Raw genomic sequence first — 9,734 nt, 5'->3', positions numbered from 1 at the left:
CACACACACACACACACACACACACACACACACACACACACACACACACACACACACAAACTGGATTCTCTAGCGCGTTTTTCGACGCCTCCTCGATCGGCGACTCGCGACGACCATACAACTGATACGACTCGAGTTCGCGCACGCGACGGCTCACACCTTTCTTGCGACTCCTGGTGTATCATCGTCCCTGACAAGACGCCGAGTTCAATCAAGGTCTCCCGATCATCCCGCTTCGCTTCACCTGAGTCTTCGTTCGAGAACGACGAGATTTCACCTTAGACTCGCTCCTTTCTTACGACTCTTGGTGTATCATCGTCCTCGACATGCCGAGTCCAGTCAGAGTCTTCCGATTATCCCGTTCGTTACCACCTTTGACTCACCCGATTCTCCGTCCGAGGACGACGAGGAGACTTCACCTTAGAATACGGATTCCGTCGCGGTCGATAATGGATGACTCACGCGGCACAGTGATTAGTATATAGTTGACGCTAATTGATGTTTACACGATGATTGACAAGTAACTCCGAGACCAAAGTAACGGTAACGATGACCCCACCTGTGTGAAAGATTTGCTCCGAATGCAAAAACTTGCCAACTTGCTTGGATAACCCAAGCTGTCGCAAAGACACCTTGGGTTATCCTTCTAGAAGTGATATATTCGATTTTTTAAATAATAATTTTACATCTCGTTGACGGTGTTTCATCAATAGATTGCAATACGTTGAAAGCCCGTATGTCTGTCAATGAAAGAAATTCTATCGCGCGTGGCGATACAAAACTCGGAGTAACGTTCAACCGGCGTCGCTACTTTTTGATCACGGTCGTCCTTCATCGATTGGACAAGCTATAAGTCAACCACTTTTCGTAGTCAACGATAAACCTGAAATTTCTCCTAAACTGTGGTCAAGGATGGCGTCCGATTGACTCACAACGGTGCCCATTAAGACCGAACTTGATTTGCGTGACAGACGAGTTTAATTAAACACGAGTTAACGATTCGCCGCCGTCTCTCGGCTCTCGAACAAAGGTTGTAATACGAACTAAGATAATACGTTATTAATCGTGCCAAGGTGGTGAATGACGCGTTAAAAGTCAAAGTGTGTTTAAATGCACGCGCCGGAACTTTAAAATCAAAGTCACTGTTGCAATGAAACTCAAGTACGCCTTGATGAAAGATCGTCCTTAATTCCTATAATTTTAATCTCTACAAGTTTTTTCTCAGATAAAACTGTCTCTCTGTACTTGAAGAAAAATATAGTGGTAACAACTTTAGAGATAGCAATCATACAAGTTTTATATTATGTAGAATTAATGTCCCACATTTGCATGTTACTATTACTCGAATAACGTTCGTAGTTATTAATTGCTGACGTAAAATGCTGTAGAATCGCTAGTTTATGATACTTGGAGTTTGGTACCTGACCTTTCAGAGTCAGAGAGCCATTGAGAGCAGAAATATTAGTTAAATCCGATTTTAAAGTACCAGTTAAAACCGAATTTAACTAGTGTTTATATGATAGCTTACGTTAGCATTAATAATAACTGCGGATGTTGCCAAATCTGATTAATAATTTATGTATTCATACATATATAATTAAATAAATTATTTTATAGTTATTGCAATCATAATTATATATATATATATATATATATATATATTCATAATATATGCTTGTAGATATAAAACTATACAGTTGTGTAGTTGTCACCACTATATGGTTGCTACTAGTATGTTCTTTTCTTTAAATATAATAGTTGCGTATAGTATATTTCAGATGCTCCTATTGAGAAGTTGAATTGAATTGTTGAAGAAGACGAAGCTTTATTCGGGATTAAACGACTGTCATCGATCGTTACTCTTCTATTTCACATTCGAACTTGCACGATATACGTGAAAGGGGAGAAAGACAAAGTCTAGGGCTGAATGTATGATGAGAATATCGGGCCTACGGTTCTATATACGAAAATGGAATATCTTGGGTCGCGTTTCTATCGAGCACGACGTGGATTATAAGCTCCTGTTTAACCTGAAGACAACAGACGTGTTACGTGATTGCAGAGAGAAATCGCAATATTTGTTATCTCGAGTACATTTTATTTTACAGTCTTTGTATCTCTATCATGTGGATTTTGTTCGTAGATTAGATTGCTCGTTCGACGATAATAACTGCACGATTTTCGTAGTTTGCTCAATGAAGTTTTGATATGGCATTGTTTGGAACTGCCTGAACTCTTGGAAGTTTTGAGGATCTTTTAGACCAATTTCTACCAACGTAAATCAACTTCAATCTCAGTTTAATTTATTTTTTACCTATTTCTAATTATTACAACTAGGAGAAGATAAAAAATAAGTTATACCATGATTAAAGTTAATCTACATTAGTAGAAATATATATTAACTTTTTAGTCATGTTGTGAATAAGAGCGTAATTCCAAAATGATTGTAAACGAGTAAAATTAGATTTAATATATTTTATATATAAATTTCATTTTTTCATTAGTATTTTATTAAATATACGTTACACATTTTGCAAGGTATATATAAAGATTAACAGGAAAAATAAGCATTGGAGTACTTTTGTGTAATTATCTATTGAATTTTATTGATTTAACGGAGGAACTTTTCTACTTTTAGTTTCTCTTCTCTGTAAGAACCTGCAGTCTGAATTTCCTCATTCTAATTATTATCGTGATAATTGCAGTTAAAGGAAGTCAAACAATCCGAGACAAACGAAAATGCGGGTATAAATCAGTCTTTTACGCAATAGATATTTTTTTGTTTATACGGAGATAACATTTACAGTTTTATCACATAAGAATGTTAAACTGATATACGCGTTGAGTATTTGCTTTTTTGATGTGATTTCGTCGAGCCGTAAACTAAAATTTTGTGCGGTTCGTGTTTACGGACACACGTAAACAGCAGATTTTGTACGATCTTTCTTCGCGGGCCAGTAATATTTACGATTCTATCCCTCGATGTGTCTATCAGAACGAAATACCCACAATTCGAGGGGAGCATTTGAGGTTTCGCCTTGAAGAAACTTCCGGGCGATGAAATCGAAAGTTTGATTTTCATGTAACACGTGTTGATCACGCACAAAATGTAGCACGCGATCGCGCATTAAACCTGCGAAAATGAATGACAATAGATCTTTCTTTCTCCCTCGCCATAGCAGTGATGAGTAAGATACTTTTAAAATAATACAGATACAGGTATACATGTGAAAAATAGATACAGATACACAAATTAAAATATATATAGTATACAGATTACATATCAGATACTTCAAAAATATCTCAGATATCAAATCTATACCTATTTCATGATGTTGATGCAATATTCGTAATGTTGCGATTTAACGTTTCTGAGATATTGATTCAACATCAGTGTGCTTGTATGAGAAATGTATATAAGACCAATGACTGCATTTAGCTGAGAAAGCAACTGTTGTAAAATTCTTTAATACGATTACTTCTAGTCTTTGATTCCTTATGGATCTAAATATACACAGAGAGAATGATCTTTTAAAATTTACCCTGAAAATATAGTAGTTGTGGAGGTATAATACAATTTTTTAAAGATTTTTACTATGCATTTCAGTAAAATTAATCAAATTTATTTTATACTTTATTGTAGTTTTATTAATAAATAAGAGAGATTTAAAATTCCTTGAAATATAATGTTGTCCCACGACTATCATATTTTCAGGGTAAACTCTAAGAAAAAAATTCTCTCCGTGTATAAATCAATCATATCGAAGAACTAATTCCTTGAAATATAATGTTGTCCCACGACTATCATATTTTCAGGGTAAACTCTAAGAAAAAATTCTCTCCGTGTATAAATCAATCATATCGAAGAATTTTACAACACTTAAAAAACTGCTTTTTCTACTGAACTTTATAGCTAATGATGCAATAGTGCTAACAGTGTGCTTCCGAACATTATTTGTGTACGCATATCTATAAGGCACTTAATAATTAGATAAAAAGTGAAAAACATGTTCTTCAAAAAGAACATGTTTTTTTTCACATTCTATAATATCAGTATGGATTTAATATCACGCGATGTTAATAATACATAATTTTTACCATATTAGATAAAGGTAATTAATATTAACAATATGGAGTGGATTTAAAATTCCAGTATCCAGATTCTGTAACTCTTGACGACAGTTCAGTATCGTTATGTTCTTGCTGCACATTTATTTAGATATATGTATCTATAAGCTATCATATCCTACACTGTCCCGGAATATGTTTCGTTTAAGAGAGCTACTTTCACTTAAGGAAGGAAGAAGATGAAAGAAACGTTCTCGGAGGAGCTTTTTATCTCCGCGGAGACTATCTTTGAAGTGTAAAGGGATGGTTTTTAAATTACCTTTGAAGTCTAAAGGATGATCTTTAAGTAAACGTACGACGGATATATCAATAGATGTTTCTTCGTGTGTCACAGCAGACGCATTTGAAATTTTAACGATGAGATTCAGTAACGGACGAACGGAAAGTTTTTATGCGGAGGCGTCAACAGGGGGCGTTTATTAACGTAATTTGCGGTTTGTTGAATATCTCGCGGCAAGGCGTCGCTTTCTAGGTCGCTTTAATGAGAGTTATCGACACTGACGGGACGCGTTCTAAAAAAGTTTAGTCGATAATGCTGCAACTGTGCATCCTCGAGTCACGGCATGCTGCGCCCATCGCAAGTCCATCGCACACGCTCCTTTGGCATAATTCTAATCGATCTTTATTTCCCAGAATTCGGTAATTTGGAAGTTCGTAATTTCATTATTCCATTATTTCCTCATAATTTAATTTGTAATAACAGAATAGAATTATGTAACATAATATAGCGTAGCTATGTTATGTTAATAATAATAGATATTAGAATAATATATAATAACAGATATTCTGTGGTAAATGATGACTGAAATAATAACGTTTCTCATATCGACCTTCACATTGTTTCTGTTTACGGTTGTTATTTAACTTGGCATCAATCTGTTGAATATTAACATTTCAGAGTGTTAATTATGCATGTATCGATCGTCTGTATCAGCGTTTGGTATTTAAAGTTACATTATCACTTGGTGTTTTTCAAATATTTCTGTTAGATAATTTTGTTAGAACACACTTGATTTTTAATGTCCAACCATTAGCTATCTTCAGCATATAAAAGAATATTTGTCGTCTAAGGTATGATGTTTTTGACGTGAAGAATACATTACTCACATTTGTTACAACAATTTAAAAACAAAGATTTCTAGAAAATGAATTTGAATGTTTCTCTCTCTCTCTCTCTCTCTCTCTCTCTCTCAAATCATTAAAATTTTGTAACATTAATTTTGAAATATAAATTTTGGTGTAATAACTAATATAGAAGTATAAATGTATATTCTTTTAAAGTATATTTTTTCTTTATGTTTTTTTCCTGTAAGCAATTCCAGACAATTACAATTGTTTAGTTATATCATTGTTGTGGCAAATAAGCGACATGTTAATCATTTTCATTAAATATTTTTTTAACAAAATATAAAAATGAAGCTTGAAGAAAGAATAAAAGAATTTCTTATCAGGTCTTCTTTGATCCTATATTGGTGGGATTATCTTGTTGGATCTTTTTCTAACCTTTCTCTAACCGGAGGCGAAGAGCGTTTTTCTTTCCTTTTTTTTATCGATGATAATATAATCGATGCGGCAGTAACTGGGCACGTCATCGTGCGAACGTTACTTTCACAGCGAAGAAGAACTCGTGAGGTGCTGTTGCCAAGGTTTGAACGTCTCTGTCGTACAACTCATCCGATTCCGCATGCACGCGCGCGTAGCAGTGTAAAGTATATCGTGATGTTTCATAACGAATGATTGCGACAATTGCATTAATACGCTCTGAGGTCTTCGGGACCCCAGTGAAGCTTTGAAACTCTATTATCAATAGAATTAGTAAATAATAATCATTCGGAAGTTTTTTTGGTACTTCCTAGACAACATAAAGTCCAAATTTGGGATACATATTTTAAAAATGTCAAAGATATCTTTGCAAGATCTAAAAGATGTCTTATGAAAAGAACAGTTTTCCTAAAATATCTAAAAATTTAGCTACAGATCTGAAAACAATGTGTTGGATTATTAAAATAAATATATATAGGACGTTATCTGAGTTGATTGTTAGAATGTCAAATTTGTTTACAGTATTGCTTGAATTTCCTACATAATTATTTTGATAGTTCGATGAAAATCGTTCTTTTCGTGTAATAATGTATAACCTCTGCAAAGACTGAAATTAAAAATTTGTACTTTCCCCATAAAAATAAATATATAGATATGAAACAATTAAATGTTTACATTTTATAGTTTGAATGTTCTCATTTGATTTCAGATATTTTTTAAAAACATGTTTATTTCTGATAAATAATTTTTGATCCTAAATCATTGCCAAACTTTTCATATTTCTTTCAAATATAATATTAAAAAATTATAATTTTTTCATAATTTTTCATTTTGTTAAAAAATACATATAATACACTTTTAAAGATGTTTTATATTCTGTATATATGTTATATTCTGATTTTAGACTTTATTGTCTGGATTATTATGATTTCGGACTACTTCTGAATGAATAGACATATTTTAGTTCTCATTTAAGATATTGATATAAAAAAATTCAATTACAATATGGTTGTTTTCTCGAGTTTTCACTGTATGATGAAAAGCTTAAGGGATATCTCAGAAATCCCTGTGTGGTAGTATACGAAAAATAAATGTATATCTAGGGAAATTACGGTGTGAAAAGCGAGAGCCGCGCGTCACGGCTGGGTCGAGGTGGAGGATGACGGCGATGGTGAACTATTCGCGCGCCGCGATGACTTTCGTTGTGCAACGATCGACCCTGTTTTCCGTTCACCCAGAAGACTCGACTCGTTTCCCGCGAATGGTAACCCATATCTGGTATCTGTCCGCCGAAGGGATCATTATAGATATTAGCCCTGATATATACGACGCGAAGACATCAACGTTGGTGGGAGAGGGAAAACACATTGGACGAATGTTGCCTTTGCCTCTGATTGCTTGTCTGTTTGTGCCAGACGCATGAGAACGCTAAAAAGTTAACTCCGAATATATATAGCTTGCGTGGTCTACCTATTTTTATATTTATAAACCGCGAGACACAGCGAATCATAATGTCTCGAATCGAATCGGAATCGGTATCGGAAAACATGATTACCGCGATTTCCCACGTGAACACTTTATGATTAATAAGAGGTTTGTTTGGGATGCTTGAAATCTTCAGAAATTTTTACACTTGAAATAAGATAAATATATAAAAAATAATAAATATAGCAAGTTTCTGGGCCAAATGAGAGTTAAGCGTATTTAATAAACGCGCACGCATTGAGACTATTCTTATTAAAAAAAATTAATAAACGGAATTACAAACTTTTTGGTTTCTCTTTGGGCCATTCTGAGTGAGCAACATACAAATTGAACAAATTGAGATAGATATACATTCGGGCGTTGAAAAGAAAGAAAGCGAAGATCCTGCGAGCGTAAAAAGCGCGCAAGATAAATCTAAGATCAAGCTGTAGGCCCTACAGAATTCACGCACATCTTCGAAAGACTGTTAGTGCTCTGCACTTGAATGATACTCGGAAGAAGTCGGAGGATTAAAGGAGGTCAACAAACTTGACCCAGAAGTTGACAAGAATTTTCGAATCTTAATTCTCCGGAGCTGACAGAGTTATATATCTTTGCCAAAGATGTCAAACAATTCAACTTTCTTTATGTTACATCTGTAAATTTGGATTATTCTTATTAAAATAAAAAACTTATATATTATATATATATTATTCTTTTTCGCACGAATTATGCTATTTTAATTCCTTCAAATTAATTAGTGTTATTTAATTAACACAAATTAAATGAGTCTTCCAGATCCAGCGTAAATAAAACTGTGTTACAGATTTTGGCTCCAGAGGGTTAAGCATTGACAAGAATTAATGAAATATATAAACGGAATAAGGATGAAATATATAAATGGAATAAGGATACAATCGTTGTATTTAAGAATGATAAGAAGTAATATAAGAAAAAAAATAAAATTAAGAATATTGAAAATATCAGCATGTCCTCTCCTAATACCTAATAGCTCTTATTTTACTTTTTTTTATTATTCAAGAATTAATAAATTTCTTTTTTTATTTTATCTTCGAAAATATACTACTACAAATTTTATTCAAGGGATAGTATTCTTAGATATTAATTTGTTTTCGTAATAATTCTTCTGACCAGCTCACGATATCTAGCCACTACGTCTGGGTGGTCATGAAACGTCTCTATTCTTGAACACCAGATGAGAAACACTTACGTCTCATCCTGCAAGGATGCATCTATTTTTACGATTTCCCAACGTAACGAATCCCATAATTTCGCGACGTGTTCGAAACACAGAAGAGGCCATGTTCAAGATTATGTCTCTCAAAACGAGAAGGCGAGTCTAGGAATATACCCTGAAAGTGTGTCACACGTTGCCTTGATTATCCCACTCAAAAATGCAACACTGTGCGGCATGAAATTTCGGCCAGCAAAATCGAGATGGTTGCAAGCTGAGAAAGAGACATGTTTTCGTTTCGCGAGTATTTGTCGTTCATTCATAACTAACGGCAGACAAGCGCAAGATAAAACGGAATGAACAATGCGAAAAATATCTCTGACTGAGAACAAAATTACAGGAATTACACCAGGCTATCAGTTTTTCTCTCCTGTGAGAATTCTTCGCATGCAAGCTGCGCCCGATACAGTCACGCGTTTAGAATGCGAATTGTGACTATATACATTCGAAGGATACGTCCTTCGACGGTAGAGCTCAACTCGCCTGAAATGTCATTCACCTAAAATTCAATCGTTCATTCCAGAATCGCGTCACGCACGATTCTTTCTCGGAATTCTTTCTATTCGATCCGAGCTAAACAAGCCGCGTCTGGCTAAGAATTCTTATTTGCAAGGAATAAAAAGTGCGATTAGATCCTTCGACGTTTCAATTGACAGACATTTTGTCTTCTGGCTCGTGAACCTCGTGTGCGAATTTTCAGCTGCGTGGTGCCATCGTGAAAGCGGGCTTAAAATAACATTCGTAGTTTATTGATTTTCCTGGAGTTACCATGCCTCGCCGATTCACATTCGAACATGTCAGTCCGCTGGACAGTCGGGACAATTTCCCTCTCTGTCGTCGGATTCCACTGGACTTTGCTTTGGAAGAACGAAGAAAAAAAATCAGAATATTGTGTTTAGTCGTGATTACGACCAACAGCTGGAGTATTCAATAACAGGAATTAATATTAGCTCAGTCAGTAAAACACATTATGATTTGGTTATCACTTACGATTTGTGGCTACAATGAACTGTACTCGTTACGAAGATATGGTGCTGACTGTTTAAACGTTACTCGGTTGATTGTCCGAGAATTCATGTCAGGTTTAAAAGCAACCGAGAGGATTTATTATGAACACGAGGAATTGATTTACGGCGAAATCAAATGACGTACGATATATACGAATATTGACTTAAAGTATTGAGTTTCACGGTCTTCGTAACTTTTTGATGAACGAATGTACTGAAGTACAACAGATTTAAACAATATAATTCAAATTTGAAGGAAAAATCATACAATCAGATATGTCTAAATTAAAAATTAATAATGTCTGAATTTATATTAATTACTCTAACAATTATTATAT

The sequence above is a fragment of the Trachymyrmex cornetzi genome, unplaced genomic scaffold, assembly GCF_001594075.2.
Source record: "Trachymyrmex cornetzi isolate Tcor2-1 unplaced genomic scaffold, Tcor1.1 scaffold282, whole genome shotgun sequence".
NCBI lineage: Eukaryota > Metazoa > Arthropoda > Insecta > Hymenoptera > Formicidae > Trachymyrmex > Trachymyrmex cornetzi.
Note: the sequence above shows the minus strand (reverse complement) of the source record.